General features: G+C 41.4%; 1 long non-coding RNA gene across 1 annotated transcript in view; it reads left to right on the top strand.

Annotated features, from left to right (window-relative positions):
- Positions 1 to 18,799, top strand: part of LOC146895794 (uncharacterized) — a 140,652-nt gene that overhangs the window by 52,989 nt on the left and 68,864 nt on the right. Inside the window, exon 4 of the long non-coding RNA XR_015739466.1 lies at positions 9,321 to 9,431. This is a non-coding gene — a long non-coding RNA (uncharacterized LOC146895794). The remainder of the gene's footprint in view (positions 1 to 9,320; positions 9,432 to 18,799) is intronic.

The raw sequence follows: 18,799 nt of genomic DNA, 5'->3' as shown, positions 1-18,799 counted from the left end.
GAGGAGAAATGGTTCTAAACCTCTTGTACTATACAAGGTAGTTTGTGATCTGTCCATTCTCCACCTCCTCAACTTCCAAAGACAATGAAACAGTCAATATGCAAAAAATGTTGTGTGACCTGGGGGCAAAAGGCTGCCTCTCACTGAGAGAAATCACAAGGGAGGCCTCTGGGGTGGAAGGATTAGGGATTGATTGTTTCAGTAAATCTCCCCAGGGTTACCTTTTAGACAAATGCTTTCTCAATCCAGTTATTCACTGTCTGCCTTACTTAATTTTTAAAAAATGTTCGTTCATAAACACGTACTTTCCCACCTGCCTTGTCTTATTCACCACATGGTCTGTACCCATTGAGTGAAGGGCAGCATAGACAGAGCATGGGCCTCATGCTGCAAGGTGTTTAGTGTACATAGGCATCCTGTGGAAATAAATGTGTCCCAGGACAACACAGCTCGTCTTCAGGTCACCTAAGACCACAGGCTTCCTTCTGTTCCCCCATAGTGAACAGGCATTGGCAAGGGCAGGGACTACTTTTCCTTTTACTGCATTTGAGTCTCCTATAGTACCTGGTGTCCTTCTGAGCCCATGGTGAGTGATTCAAGGACTTCTGGAACTGATTTAAGATTGCCAGCATGAGACTTAATTTAATATTAAATACACCCGGGAAATTAATAAATGATGAACACACGGCTCCATACCCACGCCCTCACTTGCCAAAGGTTTGGCATGTGTCTGGGTGTGCTGAGAGGATGCAGGAGACAAATGCTTTTGTTCTGGTACAAATAACAGGCCTTAGGTAAGAGGTAGTCTGGACCTCAGAAGATCTGGAGCAAGGAGAGGGGTTGAGTTTAGCTGGATCTGTAGCCAGGGTCGCGAGTTGCCTAGCGCCTTTGTTTGTGTGTTTCTGGTTTTAGGAAATTAAATCTCAAGTACTGTTTACAGCTATCCCAACTTCATTGTGCACCTCATTGCGATCCAACGTTTCATTTATTTTCCACACCACCTGAATAACATTATAATATGTTAATGGGAAGTGAAATGAAAGAAAAACTTGGCCTGTGGTTCACCCTTGCAATGAGTGGGTGGCTGGTTTCGATTCTCCACGTTCCGCGTTTGCCTATCAAATGCATACACTTTTATGTGGTGACCCTTGGACGCTGGGCACAGTCCCACCCTCTGTTTATCATGTAACGATTTATCGTAGTCATTTTCTTGTGTTGTAGCAGTGACTCTTGGCCCTGGAGCATGGATTGTGTCACTTAAATCTGCCACTTTGTGGGAGTCAGCAAGCTCTTCCCACTGTCCTGGGTCTCTAAGCGCTTGTGGGACAGGATGGGGGGTCACTTGTGTGAGCATGGAGCCTGGACGCTGTATGTCAGAGGTTAGCAATCTCTTCCTGCTGTCCTGAGTCTCTGAGCGCTTGGTCGGGCGGGGGTGGGGTGGGGTGGGGGTGGGGGTTGGGGTGGGGGATTGAGGGGTTGGGGGGGTTGTGTGAGCACGGAGGCTGGAGGCTGAGGGATCGCAGTTCTTAAAACAGGAAGACCAATTCTTCTGTTTTCCTTCTAGCATAGGCCTGATTGGGTCTTTTCAGGATTCTAGGGCCTGGCCCTGGTGAAAAGTGGAGAATGGAGACCTCTGGATGTGGAACTGTCCCGCTAACTCTGGGCACAGCCTTCAGAAGGGCAGCTGTCTCACTACCGGGCCTGATACCTGTGTATTTCACACGGCCAGACATAGGAACAAACAGCCCAGGGCTGACTCGGCAAGATGCGTGTGTAGGACAGATTGCTCTGATGGAGCACTGGAATCCCCAGTGTTTTTACTCATTTATCCTGACTTCAGCGTCCGCTGCACAGACCATGCCATTTATTTACCTTAGATTCTTCCTCGGCTTGCCCCCATAAAAGATTTGAAAGACCTTCCCCACCACACCACACGCGGCCTGTGTACTGTGTTGATGTTCCTTTTATGTGGGCCTGCGTAGTGTGGCGAGCACAGGAAGAGCAAGGGAAAGACAAACAAAGCTTAGGAGGGTTGTAAAACACACAGAAGTAAGCAGGTGAGCACGGCCATTATTTCTGAGCCAGGACACACCAGGAATAAGAAATACACAGTGTACTATTCCTCCGAGGAAATGATGCATGAAGTCAATGTTATTAGAGGCCCTGGGGATACCTCTCCTTATTTGTTAATGTATCTCAGACTGAAATATGCCACGGGCTGACAGCGCAGGGTAGAAGAATTATAATATCCGTTCCTTCCAGGGGCTTCTGCTGTGGAAGGTGCCTTCATGTTTGTCTTACCAAAGGCCTGCACCATAGTGAACATTCTGTTTCTCCTGTCTGCATCGGCTCTTGCTCCCCTTTCTGCCTGGACAGCGTTTAGCACTGGTACACACGTGCAGGATAAATGAAACATTTCCTTCAATCGCCTTGATCACTTTCCATCCTGCCAGAAACACTTCTCTTATCCTCTGTTTGGGGACAGCACTCTCTGGCTCTCAGGGTTGAAGTCACCATGTTGGGGAAAATGCTTGTGATGCACGTGGTGGGTGTGGCTGATATTTCTTATGACATTTCTGGAGTCTTAGCACAATGTCTGTGAGTGATGGCAAGGACTCCTGCCGGAACTCATCGAGAAGATTTTCAGGGTCTCTGCGGGGCTAGGGAGCCCTGTAGAACTCGGGGCTAGGGAGCCCTGTGGAACTGGGGACATTCACTCGTTGGCCTGGCAGGTTGGGACTCTGCTTCCCCCTGCCATTTGATGGCACTTGGGGTTTAATGCTCTCTGACTGTGCTCGCTCTTCTCCTCTTCTCCCCTGTCAACGTTTGTGTCCCAACTAAGTGCGGCTTGTTTCAGCCTGAGTTTCCTTTTCACTTAAGAAATGAAAGGCAGTTTGCCAAGGACTTGAGTCTAAGGGAACCAGTGACCATGGTGTCTGCTCTCTCTTCCTCCTCTCCCTCTCCCCCTCTCTCAATCTTTGTCTCTGTGAGTTAGAGAGAGAAAGAAAAATAAACTTTCTCTTTCCCCTCTCTCTCTCTCTCTCTCTCTCTCTCTCTCTCTCTCTCTCACACACACACACACACACACACACACACACACAGAGAGAGAGAGAGAGTTCAGACATGAAATATTCCTTCTTCAGTCTTCCATAATGATGAAGCCTGCATTAGCTACTTTCCTGTTGCTACAGTAAAGCACCATAACCAGGGCAACTTACAGAAAAACAGATTTTAATTTGATTCCACATCCAGAGGGATGAGAGTCCCACATGGTGTAGAGGCATGCCAGCTAGCCAAGCAGCCGGATCAGGAAGCTGAGTGCTCACATCTTCAACCTGCAAGCATGAAGCCGAGAGAGCAAACTGTAAATAGTTGAGGCTCTTTGCTCTCACCCTCCAAGGCTGTGCCTCCTAAACATCCCCAGACAGTGCCACAAACTGGGTAACAAGTATTCAATGCCCAAGCCCATGGGAAACCATCTCCCTGAAAACACTAAATGGCTCCTTTAGCATTCTGGTAAACTTGTGACCTAGGGGTCATCATATGTACCTGGGCTTCCAGCGCTTTGACTCTGCATTAACCCCCATGGTTACATATGGGCCATAACTGTTAACTTTGGAATGTGCCTGTTAACCAGCGTACCATCTAGTTTTGCTGCATTTTTATTGTGGGAAGGCTTTAAGTGGCCTTTGATGGGCCCTTCCTCAACAGCCTGGGTATTATACAAATATTATATTTCCATGTCCTGAACAGTTTTCCTATAAAGAAAGGATTTCAGCCTTTCAAAACATGGAAGAGTCTTGTTATTTGTATGTAAACATACATTTGGGGGTTTCTCAGCTTAAATTTGAACCCTGAATCTACTTTATTTTCATATGTGACCATTGTTCAAATTACATAGCACTTTTGAGGCTCAGATTTTATACCCATAATGGTTTATTACCTGCTGTTCTGTCTCTCCTTCTAATTCTCTTTCTTTACCTTTCCCCCCTTCTCTAGTAATGTCCTATCTTCTGACACTAAATGTTTTATTCACTGGTCCTTTTTCTATGTCTTGCATTTCTCAGTCTTAAGCATGGGCTGGTAAACCATTGCAATCTGAGGACATTTCTTCACTGTGGTGATTTGAACAGGAATGATCCCCAAAGACTCGTATGTTTGAATGGTTGGCCCATAGGGAGTGACACTATTAAGAGGTGTGGCCTTGTTAGAGAAAGAATATTACTGTGGGGGTGGGCTTTGAAGTCTCATATGCTCAAGCTTCGCCCAGTGTGGCACACAGTTTTCTTCTGCTGCTTGCATTTCAAGATGTAGAACTCTCAACTATCTCTCCAGCACTGTGTCTGCCTGCATGCCTCCATATTTCCTGCCATGATGATAGATGACTAAACCTCTGAAACTGTAAGCCAGCCCCAATTAAATGTTTTCCTCTATAAGAGTCTCTGTGATCATGGTGTCTCTTAATAGCAACAGAAACACCAAAGTTGAGCTTTATATTCTAGGAGGCAAGATTTTCCCATGTGTTAGCCAGTCTTTACATCACTGACATAAACATGTTGAAGGAAGAAGAACCTACTTTAATTCACTGCTTTAGAGACTTCTGAACATCATCACATTGATAGGGGAGTTCAGCCAATCACATTCTGTCCATGGGGCGTGTTGCCCTAAGGCAAAAATTTACCTATAAACCTGGTGGATGTGCTTCCCCACTCTCTCTCTTGTCCCCTGTGTTCCGGACGGACCATTGGGACGCTGGTGTAAGTTTTCCCTTTTTTTATTAAAAGCTAAATCTTTTATATAGTATTGGTCTGTTTATTCTATCGATTGACCACGCCCGCTACATCACATTTGATTTTTTTTCAATTTGACACAGTCTAACTTGTGTCTAACTAACTTGACACAGTCTAGAATCTCCTGGGATGGGAGTCTAAATAAAGGGTGGTCGAGATGAGGTTGACTTTGGGGTATGGTCTGTAAGGTATTATCTTGATGGCATTAGTTGAAGTAGGAGGACCTTACCACTATGAGCAACTAGAAGCAGAGTTCCTAACTCTATAAGAGTGAAGGAAGAATGATTGGGACTGGTATAACATGAGGGCCTGCTTGTTGGGGTTTCTGTCCTGCCCAGTTCCCACAGCTATTTAGCCCCAAAGAATCACACAGAGGTCTGTCTACATTAGTTATAAACTGATTGGCCCATTAGCTCAGGCTTCGTATTAACTTTTATAACTTATGTTAACCCACTATTCTTGTATATGTTAACCACAGGGCTCAGTACCTTTTTCGGCAGGGCAGGTCATATCTTGCTTCTTTGATTTCTGGACAGGACTGGGGGAAGAGCTTCCTTCTTCCCAGAATTCTCCTGTTCTCATTGACCTGCCTCTACTTCCTGTCTGGTTGTCCCACCTATACTTCCTGCCTGGCTACTGATCAGTGAGCATTTATTAACAATATAAATGACAGAATACAGACAACTGTCCCACACCAGACTGGCATGCATGTATTAATCAATTGCTCTGCTCCTGACTGTGGACATGATATGACCAGTTGCTTCTAGTTTTTGCTGCCTTGACTTGCTTGTGACGATGACCTGGAATGGTGAGACAAATAGTTTCTACATGAAGTTGCTCCTGACAAAGCTGAGACAGCTTTGTAGATGGTGCCACCAAGCAGAGCGGTTCACACCATTGTGGCAATCCAGGAATACCAAGAGAGTAAATCTATGCTAGTGAATATTGTCCATTCTAATAATATTCCTTCTAATTCATCTAAGCTTAAAGTCTATGAGATAATGCTGCTGATTTTTAAAATCATCATTTTGTGGCTTTTCGAGACAGCATTTTTCTATAGCTTTTGAGACTGTCCTGGAACTAGCTCTTGTAGACTAGGCTAGCTCAAACTCACAGAGATCTGCCTACTACTGTCTCCTGAGTACTGGGATTAAAGGCATGCATCACCACTGCCGGCCTCGCAGACACACATAGAGGGATGCTTTGCATATCTCCTAGGTATTTTCAGTCCAATCAAGCTGGCAGTCAGGATTCACCACCAAAGCTCTCTTAGCTCCTCCCCAAACATCCCCACAGTTTCAATGACCGATACTAGAGAAAGTGAACAATGCATTAGAGAATTATTAAGAAACCAGCTATCTGGAGTGGGATGTCAGAGAAAACTTTGAAGAGCTTGTTTTTAGATAATGGGAAACATAATTGTTTTGTAATTAAAATTTGATGCCCTTCAAGCACTTGTTTAGAAACCTAACTAAATATTTTTTGGAAAACAAACTATTCTAGTTCAAAAATAATTTTTGCAAGTGGGAAATCTGATGGGGAACCTCCTTCAGCCAATGGCCTGTAAGAGACTGGACAAGGTTGGGTGTGGCCTTGGGTACCAAAAAGGTACTGGCCCACCCAGGTTCTCTCTCTCTGCTCTCACACCTGGATGCTGGATTCTGCTCCCGTTCCCCATTGTGATCTGTGAGTTCGCCTTTAAATAAAAAAACCCTTATCATACCCTGTTCGGAGCTAGTGTGGGATTACTTCATCTGGCACATTCCCTTTCATCTGGTTCATTCTCCTTCAGAAATCTTTTTCTTAAATAAAAGCAAATAAATAGATAGTCATGGAATAAGTAGAAAGTTTGTAAAATCAAAAGTTGTATATCTTCCTCAACAATGACCAGCAGGACAAAATAACCCTAAGGATACAGTAGGGGCACACACTCCATGGCAGGAACTGACTGCTCTCCAATTGGACTTAAGCCTTGCTCAGTAAGAGACAGGCTAACACAGACAGGGGAAATCTCTGGAGGCCCGAACACCTCCCAAAGAACTATAGTCAACTAAGGACTTATAAGAGGGGAGAAGTAACTTTCTCCAGGGCAGAGCATGCCAATTAGTTATCAAATACCCAGGGGTAACATCTGAAAACATAAATGTATAAGGAACATTATACAGATAGGCAGGTTGTATTTATATATTTAGGAGTGTGTGTGTGTCCATGTACACATGTATGTATGTGTGTATATATGTTTGTATGTAACTATTAATGAGAAAAGAGGCCATGGATTTAAAAGGGATCAAGGAGCAATATATGGGAGGATTTGGAATAAGGAAAGGAAAGAGGGTGATCATATAATATATTAGTCTAAAAGTTTAAAAATATACATATATATGTGCATGTATATGTGTGTGTAAAATAAAGTTATGGTTCTGGCAGGGCATAGTTATTTTAAGTGCTACTTTGATATTTTTTCAGTAATGCATGCTATGGTCTTGAGGGACAAACTGTAGAAAAACATGTGACTATATGTGATCTCACAAATAACTCACTATTTAAGCTAATTACTAAATTTGGAAGAAACTCACTTAGGTATATATGTGTTATGCACACACACACATGTTTGTATGCAAATAAAGATTATGCAGAAGTATGATTTTCTTTCGGTTCCTGGCTGGCCACCAGAAACTAAGTCCAGGGTCTTACCAAATATGCAGTTAAATGAGCTACCCCTTTTTGTTTTAGGAAGATCCTCACTAAGTGCCTAGTCTGGTTTAGAACTGACTCTATAGTCACGTGGGCCTTTAGCTGTAGTCTTTCTATTTGAGCCTCTGGAGTAGCTAGTCTTGGGTCTCTGCTACCACATCCAGCTTGTTTAAGTACTTTATTCTGAAAGCCTTTTACTACAAATTGCTGAAAGTGACTACATCTATTTATGTGTGTGAGGTTTTACTTTTTATCTCTCTTTTATCTAAAACAGAAAACACTGCCTAGTGCTGTTAGCTGTAAAACCGGGGGGTGGGGATGTCAAAAAATTGATTGTATAGGAATTAAACGCCTCTGGGCTGATGGAGCAGCAGAGGACTCGGATATGGTCCTTCCGTGAACCTCTAGAAAAGGCGACAGCATGGGACATTGTGCATTGTTGAGCTTTCAGCCCTTCCTCCCTGCTGTTGATGACTGAATATTAACAGGAAGGAGTCATGGAGCCAGGCATCCATTTTTGTAGGCACAATCCAGTATCTTTGAATAGTTGTCCCCAGAAAGAGGCATTTAAGGCACAAGTAGCCTACAGCAATTGCGTTCAATTTTTCACCCAATTTCTTAGAGCCAAATGTATCATGTCATTCTCAGTATCTGCCTATGTCCCTTCCCAAAACGCTAAGTCTAAGTCTTTTTTTTTCCTTTCTGTTATTACTTGGGACATTCTTTTCAGGCTAATTCTGAATTCTTCTGCATCTGGTTTAAACTGACCTGGCTAAAAACTGAACTTGGCCCTTAGAATTAAGATGAGCTGTGCTTTTCCAGCTTGTCTGACCGGTTGATCCGCTCTTACTCCCTTTAAAGGGTTTAGGGAAGATGATCGGAGATGGGTCTTACTATGGTACCACTTTCCCTTAGCTAAGCTATATCTCTCTTTCTCTCTGTTTAGTCCTCTCGGTGACTCATTTCTGTCCTCTTCACAATCTCTCCCGCCCTTGACAAACTGTATAATTATTTTTTTATCAGCACATTTTACACTTCCAGGTTGTTAATAAATACGTTGAAGGAAATTAGTGCTAGATTATTAGCTAGAATCAGATTCTTAAGGCAGCAGCTATTAACTTCATCAGAGGCTGAGAAATGACCATTGATTTCTGCTCCCGACTTTCAGTTTCTTAACCAGTCTTAAAAAGCCCACAATGGGACTTTATATTGTGCTTTGCCGTGGTCACCAAAATTTCTCTTGTAACCCCACTAAATTCTTTCAGAAGCCTCAATTAAAAAATAATTATCACACTCTCTTTCCCTTCAGCTTCCTTTTTCTTTTTCAGAGATGTACCTAGCAAATTCTCTAAGCAAAACAATCACTACAATACACAAATAAGCATGTCTTTTTAATCGGAAACACATTCTGAAGGTGCTTCATCGCACAATTGTTGGCAACCTGTATTCCTGGAATCCCCCCAGGTTGTGGATGTTAAAGCCAGGGAAGGCCTATTTTGTGGCAGGCTTCCAAGGGGGTAGTTAATGTGTCCCTGAACCCCCAGCTAAGGAAGCAGAAAAACAGATTTATAGACCTCATGCTTTCCCCAAAGATCCTTAGAGATAAACACAGCCCAGGGCATTTAGAATGTTGAATTTACTATACCTTACAAAGGTTTCTGAAGCATCATGTCTATATAATGTGAAATTCTGCAGCAGCTGGCCTGTGTGTCTTTAATCTTTGTCACTTTTTATCTAAGAACATCCTAAACCCAGGTGTCTGGATTTAGAAAAGAGAAATGTTTAGGCTGGAAACAATCTTGGCATGGCTTTCTGACAAGTGATATCTCTTTCTAGGCATCAACATGAATCTGACTTGGAGCCAAAAGACATTTCCGGTGAGAGATCAAGCAAGCATGGATACCAGTGTGTGCTGTGCTCATCCTGGCACACAGCAGGCGTGAGAAGGTTGGTGGAGATTGAATAATAAGCCCCTTAAGTCTTATCATGGCCTTCCCTGAATCACCTTCTCCCACTGTTTGAGCAACCCAGGGAGTGGTAGCTCCCACAAGCTCTTACTTAAAGTCATACCACGAATCTTGCCTCTCACATCAGACTTGGTTTAGTAACCAGTTGAATTTAGCCCACAACAGTTGTGGTAAAAGTGACTGTTAGTTTCCAGTGCTCTGGGAATGCCGGGAAGGAGCTGCTTAAAGAAAGATTTGCTTTTGTTCACAGTCTTAGAGATTCTAATCCTGGGCTACACAGTCCTACAATTCTGGGCCTACACCTGGGCAGAGCATCATGATGGAGAAGGCATAGTTCAGTAATGTAGAATCATTCTCAAAAGTTCCGAAACACTTCTAAATAGCAATGAATGGCACTGTGAAGTAGGTTTTCAACCTATGAGCTCTTGGGGGTATTTCATACACAGGCTCCCAAACCAGCTTGCCTGTCTTGCGTTATCTTTACATGAGGACCCTGGTTTTACTACAGAGCATCGATGAGGGGTATATGCCTCTTCTCAACGCCTACTGAAGTGCATATCTCAGTCTCTAGCTGAAGGGACTGCTATCATAGTCAGCGCTGTGCCCTCACTCACCCGTCTGTCTTTATTTCTCCCTTGTAAAATTGTTATGATTGTCTCTGAGGCAAGTCTATGAGGATGTATAATCTTATCCTATTGAAAGAAGAAAATAAATGAGGAAAATTGAAAGATTTATTTCTATAAATCACTGCAGAGGTAGAATGCAAGGCAGCACCATTGTCATCTCTGGACTCCCAGTGGCCTCTCCCATAGATCTTCCCAGAGCTCCCTCGGAGAGTAGGGCAGCAGTTCCTTTGCAGTGAACCGAAGTCAATGACAAGTGAAAACTGTCCAGAGTAACAGAAGTCTTCATTAGTGCTTCTCAAGCTTATTCTGGGTAAGTGGGTGCTGAGGTCATTTATTCTATGCAACCTTATTCTGGGGAAGTCAGTCGGTGGTGAGGTCATTTGTTCTATACAGCCTGATTCTGGGGAAGTCAGTGGTGAGGAACTGAAACCTTAGTTTGCTTACCTTTTATAACTTCTTTGAAGGCTTTTACTTGAGCGGTAACCACTCAGCACCCCTACTATTTTTCCAGACTTGGAAGGTTCATGTTTAATAACCAGATACATTCCCAGGAAGTGAGGGACCATGCTAGGGAGTAATAGTTGCTGCAGGTTTGGCTTCGCGGCCTCTACTTAGACTGGCTGGCTTCCTCCTTCCCATCTGTTCCACTTTCCTTTGCTTCCTGGACACCATCCAGTAGGAAACAAAGTGGCTGTCAACCCAATATATACACAATATATATGATTAGTAAGTTAATCTCACTAACTCAAATTATGACTGAGTTGTTCAGTTTTTTTGTCAACTTGACACCAGCTCATCATCAGCAACGAGAGAACATGGACTGAGGAATGACGTCCTTCGTTAGATTGGCTTCTCAGCAAGTTCACGGTTCGCTGTCTTGATTAGTGATGATGTGAGAGGGCCTCCTGTGTAAGTGGTCAAAGAAAGGTGGCTGAGCAAGCCAGGGAGGACAAGTCAGTAATCAGCATCCCTCTGTGGTCCTGCTCCAATTCCTGCCGCCAGTTTCCTGCCTCGACTTCCCTCAATGATGAACCTCAATGTGGAAGTGTCAGCTAGATAACCCCTTTTCTTTCCACGCTGATTTTGGTCTTGGGTGTGATCATAGGAATATAGGGCAAGCTAGAACAGTGACTAATACTGTACCTTCTCAGCACTGTTGTGGATTTATTTGACAAGGTTGGAGGGGGCAAACAAATGATTTTAGGATTGACTCATGATACATGTCAGTGAAATTAAAATATTCCATCTCCATTGCTTACTGAGTGATAAGCTAAAGTTATTGATCCCTTTTTATGGATACTTCAACCTTTAAAGCATATCGAGTGGCCAAGGGAAGGATTCTCCTTGATTGGAGATTGTTGGAGTGAATGGCTGCCATAGTAAAGGATGTTTTAAGAATTCTACACTGCTTTCTTGGCTCAAAAGTCTATATCATCATTTACATTTTAAAGCTGAGGAGAGATGGTTGTTGATAGAGGTTTCTGTCCCACCCAGTCCCATAGCCATTCAGTCCCAAAGAAACATATAGAGGTCTACATTAATTGCAAACTGGTTAGCCTTTTAGTTCAGGCTTCTTATTAATTAATGCCTACATCTTACATTAACCCATAATTCTTGTCTGTATTAGCCACGTGGCTTGGTAGCTTTTATCAGTGAGAAATTCTCATGTTGCTTCCTATGCATCTGGGTGAGTGATGACTGCAGCCTGAACCTTTCTTCCAAGAATTCTTCTATTCTGGTCACCCGCCTTTACTTCCTGCCTGGCTACTGGCCAGCCAACATTTTATTAAACCAATACAAGTGACAAATCCTTACAGGGTACAAGACCATTGTCCCACACCAGATGGTTAGAAACTGCTTAAGAAATCGTAGAGAACTCATAGGAAACATTAGTCAAGCATACACTAATGTCATGTTAGATTCTTGGTGTGGGAAGTTCTTCTGTATATGTGTTGCTTTTATTTGTTAATGAATAAAGAAACTGCTTTGGCCTGTGATAGTGCAGAATAGAGCTAGACAGGAAAACTAAACTAAATGCTGGAAGACAGTAGGCTGAGTCAGTGAGAAGCCATGTAGTTGCCACAGGAGACAGAGGCCTCTGCCAGAGATCACAGCCTCATGGTGATGCACAGATTAATGGAGATGGGTTAGTTTAGGATATAAGAGCTAGCTAGAAATACACTTAAATTATTGGCCAAACAGTATTGCACATAATATAGTTTCTGTGTGATTATTTTGAGTCTCAGCAGCTGGGAACGAATGATTAGCCTCTGACTACAGAGTCTGTGCTTCCTAATTGGTTACCTCCTCCATGTTGGTCTATTCCTAACATCTCAAGTGTGTGTGTATTTTCAGGAGAGTTTTGATGATAGTGGTAGAAACAAGAGGGAAGAAAGGAGAGACAGTGGAGAAGAAAAGGGAACAGTTCTTTCTGTTGCACTCTGATGCTCTGGTTTCCCTCGAGGTGTGGGGGGAGAGCGTGTTCTGAGCCATTGGTGATTTGCAGTACATGTATTATCTGGAACATTCTAAAAGTTCTCAGACCAGGCTGTCAGGGTTGCAGTGTTATTTATGCCTCGTGTTTGTTTATTTAACTATCTATTTTTCTTTACTGTCTCTTGTTCTCAAGAAGAAAGCACTGATACTGAGGATGTGACATGATAAGGGTGGGGGAGGTAAACTTAGTCTGAAAGTTTCAGTTCATGAAGAAGGAGAATTGCTTTAATGACTATGTCTCCTAGGAATTCTAAGATCAAGTAGGGCAAGCTCATCACAGTCAGGACATTGCCTACCTAATTAAGGAGATACTAAGATAAAAATCATGTAAGTCAAACAATCTCACATTCATAATCAAACATGCACTCCAATTATGCATGTATTTGTACTTGGTCTTTCTGGTCTTAATTTGGGAGGGGGCGGGGCTTTGTGATTGAGCATTGTAACCAAAGAGAATTGCCTTCCTCAAGAAATAGGCAAAGAGGCTTCTTGTCACAGATCTGTGCTGGTCTAGACTTTATCTTTTCCTCTGACATTAGTCCAAGATTGCTTTCATCAAAATTCTTTTGTTTGTTCCCCTAGTTTAATCTTTAAAGCAGAAGCCAGGAACTCATGAATTTAGTAAATATTGTTTAGCGTACAAGTGTGTCATAAGAAGACATGATTCACTTTCATTCCTAAATGCTTCTGTGCTTTGATATAAGTTATAAAAGGACTTTATAATATAACTTTAAAGTTTCCAGTGGTGGCTACGCATTTTGTGGCTGTTTAGACATGGACTTGCATTGGTGAAAAAGACATAGCTCACAATAGAGTCCTGTGAGGTTTAGAAGCATGTGGTTTTCTTTCATCTCATAGAGTAATGCAGTTGAAGAATGGTAAATTAGAGTTTTACATTTCTGCTTCTGCCTTCACAAGCAAAATAAAAGACAAGTGCCATAGGAATAAACAGTAATGTAATTTTATATGATAATTTATAATGCATATATTAAAACCTAATGTAGATATACTGAGCCACTGAACAGGACTTAACAAATTCAATAAAATTGAAGTCACATCAAGTATCTTTTCTGCTCACAATGAAAAAAGACTAGAACTCAGCAACAGAAAGAAAATTGAGTATTTGCAAATACATGGGAATAAAGAACTTGTTTCTTTTTATAGCAACCAAGTCATAGAATAAGTAAAAAAGAGAAATAAAGATGCATATTAGCACAAATACAAATGGAGACACGACTAACACAGCTTACAAGATGCATCCCAAGCAGTTCCAAGGGCAAGTTTATAGTGAGAAGTGTCAATGTGAGCACATGACAGAGCTTCTAAATGAACAGCTTACATTTGCAGCTGAAGTAACTAGAGAAAGGGAAACAAAGGAAGCCCAGACACATACAAAATAAAGAAGTAATGCACGTTAGACCAGATATAAGTCTATATAAGTCTAAATAGACTTATATCTATTAAATAGAGACTAAAATTGCAAAGAAGAAATCAGAAAATAAAGGGTATGTTTTTTGTTTTTTGTTTTTTTGATGCTCAGTAGAGTTGACAAACACCCACTAAGGTGAATGAGGACTCAAATCAGTGTGGACAGAAATCAGTGTGGCAACATTGGACCTGATGACCCAGATGTCATGGGAGGACACAGTGAATGGGTACAAGTCAAAATATTGGCATAGAAGTAATGGACAGAGCCCAGACATACACAGCCTGCCAGGACTGGACCATAAAGACATAATAGAAATGGCCACAGACCAATAATGGGGTAATCAAGGACCCCCTAGCACTGAAAATCAAGCCCCGCCCCTGTTGGCAGAGGCTACTCATTTGCTCCCAGCTACCCAGACTAGAAATAGCCACACAGAAACTATATTAATTAAATCACTGCTTGGCCTACAAGCTCTAGCTTCTTATTGGCTAGCGCTTACATCCTAAACTAACCCATCTCCATTAATCTGTGTATCACCATGGCACTCTGGCTGTGGCTTACCAGCAAGGTCCTGGCGGGCTCTAGTAGAGACGTCTCTCTCCTTTAGCCACTATATGGTTTCCTCCTGACTCTGCCTACTCTCTTTATATATGTATCTTTTTCAGCCTGGCTATATTCTGTTAAGTCATTGGCTGAACACAGTTTTATTCATTAACCAATAAAAGCAACACATATACAGAAGGACTTCCCACACACCCCCAACAAAATCTAATAGTTTCATAAATAAATTCTACGACACATGTAAGGAAGAATTAGTATCAATCGTTCTCAATGTCTGCTAGAAGTTTGAAGAGGGAGGGACATTTCCAAATTTTATTTTATGAGGCCAGCTTCACATGGATAGAACCAGATCAGAACAATACAAGAAAATGAAATTATACTCTCAAATCCTTGTTTAAAAAAATAGGTGCAAAAGCCAAAGTCAAACGCTAACAAACTGAGTTCAACAGCATGTTAGGAAGATCATACACACTATGATCAAATGGGATTTTTTTCAAGATAAAAAGGATGGTTCAGCATAAGGAAATCATTAAATGTGGTGTACCACATTAAGAGAATGAAGAAGAAAATTCATTTGAACATTCCAATAGATACAGAAAAGTGCTTTACAAAATTTAAAACACTTTAATTGTGGAAAAAAAAGATTTAGAAGGAATGTACTTCGATAAAATGAAGTGATATATTATTGTCTCACAGGTAATGCTAGATGCCATAGAGAAAGGCTACCAGCTTCCCATTTGAGATTAGGAATAAGGCAAGCATGTATGTACATTATATATACATTCTTACCACTTCTACCTAACATAGTAATGCAAGCCCTATTTAAAGCAACTAGGGAAAAAAAAGAGCGAATTCAAAATATGAAGAAGAGTTAAGTCATCTAAATTTGCACATGACATGCTCTTATAAAAATTACCCTAAATGTTTTCATTTAAAACTTTTCAACTAACAAATTAATTCAATCAAGTTACAAGATACAAAACAACATATAAAAATTATCTATGCCTTCAACACTAATAGCAAACTGTCCAGAAAGGAGTTAAAGCACGCAGCATCATTTACAATGGCTAAAGAAAGAATATATTTGACTAATAAAGTGAAACATTTATGTGCTGAAAACTCTAAAATATGAATCAAATAGTTCAAAGATACAACTCCGTCCTAATATATGCTGCTTTATGAACTGGAAGAGAGGCTACTATTAACACGTTCTTATTGCATGATGTGATCTCCAGACCAAACCCATCCTTATTACAATGCCATTAATATTTTCATAGGAAAAAATCCAAAAATTGTATGTAAGCATTCAGGGTCATGAAAGAGCAGAGCAATCAGAGGAACAAAGCAGAGATCACTCTTCCTGGGGACAAACTGTATGACAAATAATTGTCTAACACTGGCACTGTCATAAGAACACAAAACAATAGAACAAACATAGTCAACAGATAATGTCATATCCATGTGTTCACATTTTCTTCCACAAGGGTGCCAAAAAATCCACACTGAAGAAATGACAGCATCTCTTAAAGGTATTGGGGAAACTAGATAACCACACTGAGAAGAATGAAATTGGATTTTTATCTCATTCTCTGCACAAAAATTGAACTGAGGATGAACAAAAGGCTTACATATGGAGCCTGAGATGGTAAACCTTTTAGGAGAAACCACTGGAAGGAAGCTCCTTGGCAGGGGTCTTGTCAATGACTTTTTAAAATTATACAACACCAAGCTCACAAGAAACAGAACCAAAAATATACAAGAGGGACAAAAAGTTCTGCACAGCAAAAAAAATTAATAATAATAAAATTGGAAGGCAAGTGATGGGATGGGAAAAACCATTTTCAGCCCATAGATGGTATCTTATAGGGGTTAGTACCCAAAATTTTTAGCAAAGTCAAACAAATAAACCCTCCTTGTTGAAAACAGAGAGCTCAGTTAAAAATGGGATAGGATATGAATATTAAAAAAAGGATGTGTAACTAGTCAACAAGTGAATGAAAAAAGGTCATCGCCGTCGGGAGAATGCCAAAGCCACTTGAGCTCACTCACTAGGTTCAAGAGACACCAGCTCGTTGCATCATCTTTTAGGACAGCCAACATAGAAGCAAGTCAGACATCCATGGCCCGATGAGTGACCAACAAAAGAGCATATGCAGATGCAATGGGAACTATCCAAACCCTTTGCCGAGAAAGGCATCCTGTCACAGTAGGTGAAATGAGCCAGGTACAGCCAAACCGGATTATTTCATTTATGTGGAATGTGGACTCTAAATGTTGGAACCCACAGAAGCAGAGGATAGAGTAGCTGCCAGGAGCTAAGAGTTGAGGGGCGGGGAGAAGGAGATGTTTCCCTAGTCAAGTGTTAGGAGCCTTTGAATGTGAAGTGATTAAATTTTGAGGGTTTAATTTGCATTGTGGTAACCAGAGCTAAAGATATAGTATTGTCAAGTTGAAATCTGCTGAGAAAGATCTTGAAATGTTCCCACTGCACAAACTGTAGGAATTCTGAGAGATTATAAGAGTGTTGATTAATTTGATGGTGGTAATGATTTTATTATATATTAAATCACCATGTTGTGTATTTTAAATATCTACAAGTGTTGTTTGTCAATTGCTTTTCAATAATTCCAGAAAGAATTACCCTATAATAAATGAACACCAATTGTTTAAACAATAGAAAGTTCACTGTAGAATAAATCTTATGTTCTTTATTGAATGCCTCTTCGTTGTTTATCTAATTAATTCTAGCTACTACTCTCAGCAACTGCATTTTCACAATGAATGAAAAAAAATCTACGGTGGTAGATTCTCCTTGGAGCGGAGGACAGAGTGAACTAGCAAACATGTCCTGTGTCGGGCGTGGCAAGCTCAGCCATAATCAAGCTAAGAGTCTTGATCAATGAGGAATCTCATATGACTGCAACTTAAGACCTTGGCCCCAGAATGGATCAACATTCCCACAAAACACCGTTCCTATTGACTCACAGATTCAGGGCTCCTCATGATGTTCTACTGCCCCTGGAGCGCTAACGCTTTTGCTTTTGTACTATTCCATCCACTGTCTGCAACATCTCAGTGCTCCATTTCTGTACTACAGATGCAACTGTAAGCTGTTTTCAGTGACCCGTGTCAGAGGTCTACCTGCTCCACGTAGCCCTTCGGGTCCCTGCATATAATTGTCCTCTAGACCTGCCTAGGACCTTCCTCTGTGAACTTTCCATGTCTCTCCAGCATCCACTGAAACCTACACCTGTCTCGATCTCCTTTTAATTGTGTTCTGTGCATGAAGCACAGTTTCTGCACACTCAGCCTTTACTAAACGTGATGCCGTCTGAAAGTATCTCCCTGTGCTCCTTGGCATTAGGGATTTGGAGCATGGGAATTCTAGGTTAGAAATATATTTTCATTAAAGTTTGAGGGGATGTTTCCACATCCTCCTGCTTCTGGTGGTGACTTGGAGACATGAATTACAAGTCACAACTCACATCCCTGAGCCCTTTGCAGATAGATTGTTTTGGCCACCGTGCCCAGAAATTTCTAAGATTCTTTTCTCTGTTATATATCTATTATATATTTCAAAACAATATCAAAACTATATAAATGGGTAAACATATTTGTAATTTAATGTAATTGACTCCATGATAATTTTTAATGCATGATGCCTTCATGTGCTTACCCACATATATTTGTGTGAGTGCTGGATGATTCTTGCCACAGTGTTCATATGAAAAACCGAGGGCAGTCTTGGGTGTTCTCCTTACCTGCCACCTTCTTTGAACTAAAGTGTCTCCTTGTTCACCAATGGGTATGCCAGACTAGGGGTCCATGTGCTTCCATTCTGTTTTTGCATCCCATCTTGTACTCAGGGATAGTAGATTACATGTGCTAACATATCTGACTTCCATATGAATTCTGGGGATTTGAACTCAGGTCCTCATTTTTCACAAGGCGAGCTTCACCCCTCCCCCCATTCCTCTGTAGTACTAAAGCAGAAACAAATACAAGAAGTTTTCATTATATTTCCTTTTTATCCTGTTTGTTCTTTCTAGAGTTCCAAGTATTTAGATTTTGAAACATTATGCACTGATCTGATTTTATATTGTTCACATTAGTACTTCTTTGTCTTTTTACTCCACCTACTGGGTTATTTTCTAAGTTCTTTTTCACCCTTTTTCTGACGGTCTTTTCCAATGTCCTGCCATGTTTTAACATCTAGAGCACTTTTCTTCCTTGCAT

The sequence above is a fragment of the Myodes glareolus genome, chromosome 1 (assembly GCF_982192425.1).
Source record: "Myodes glareolus chromosome 1, mMyoGla1.1, whole genome shotgun sequence".
Taxonomy (NCBI): domain Eukaryota; kingdom Metazoa; phylum Chordata; class Mammalia; order Rodentia; family Cricetidae; genus Myodes; species Myodes glareolus.
Note: the sequence above shows the minus strand (reverse complement) of the source record. Positions and strands in the feature narration are given on the sequence as shown.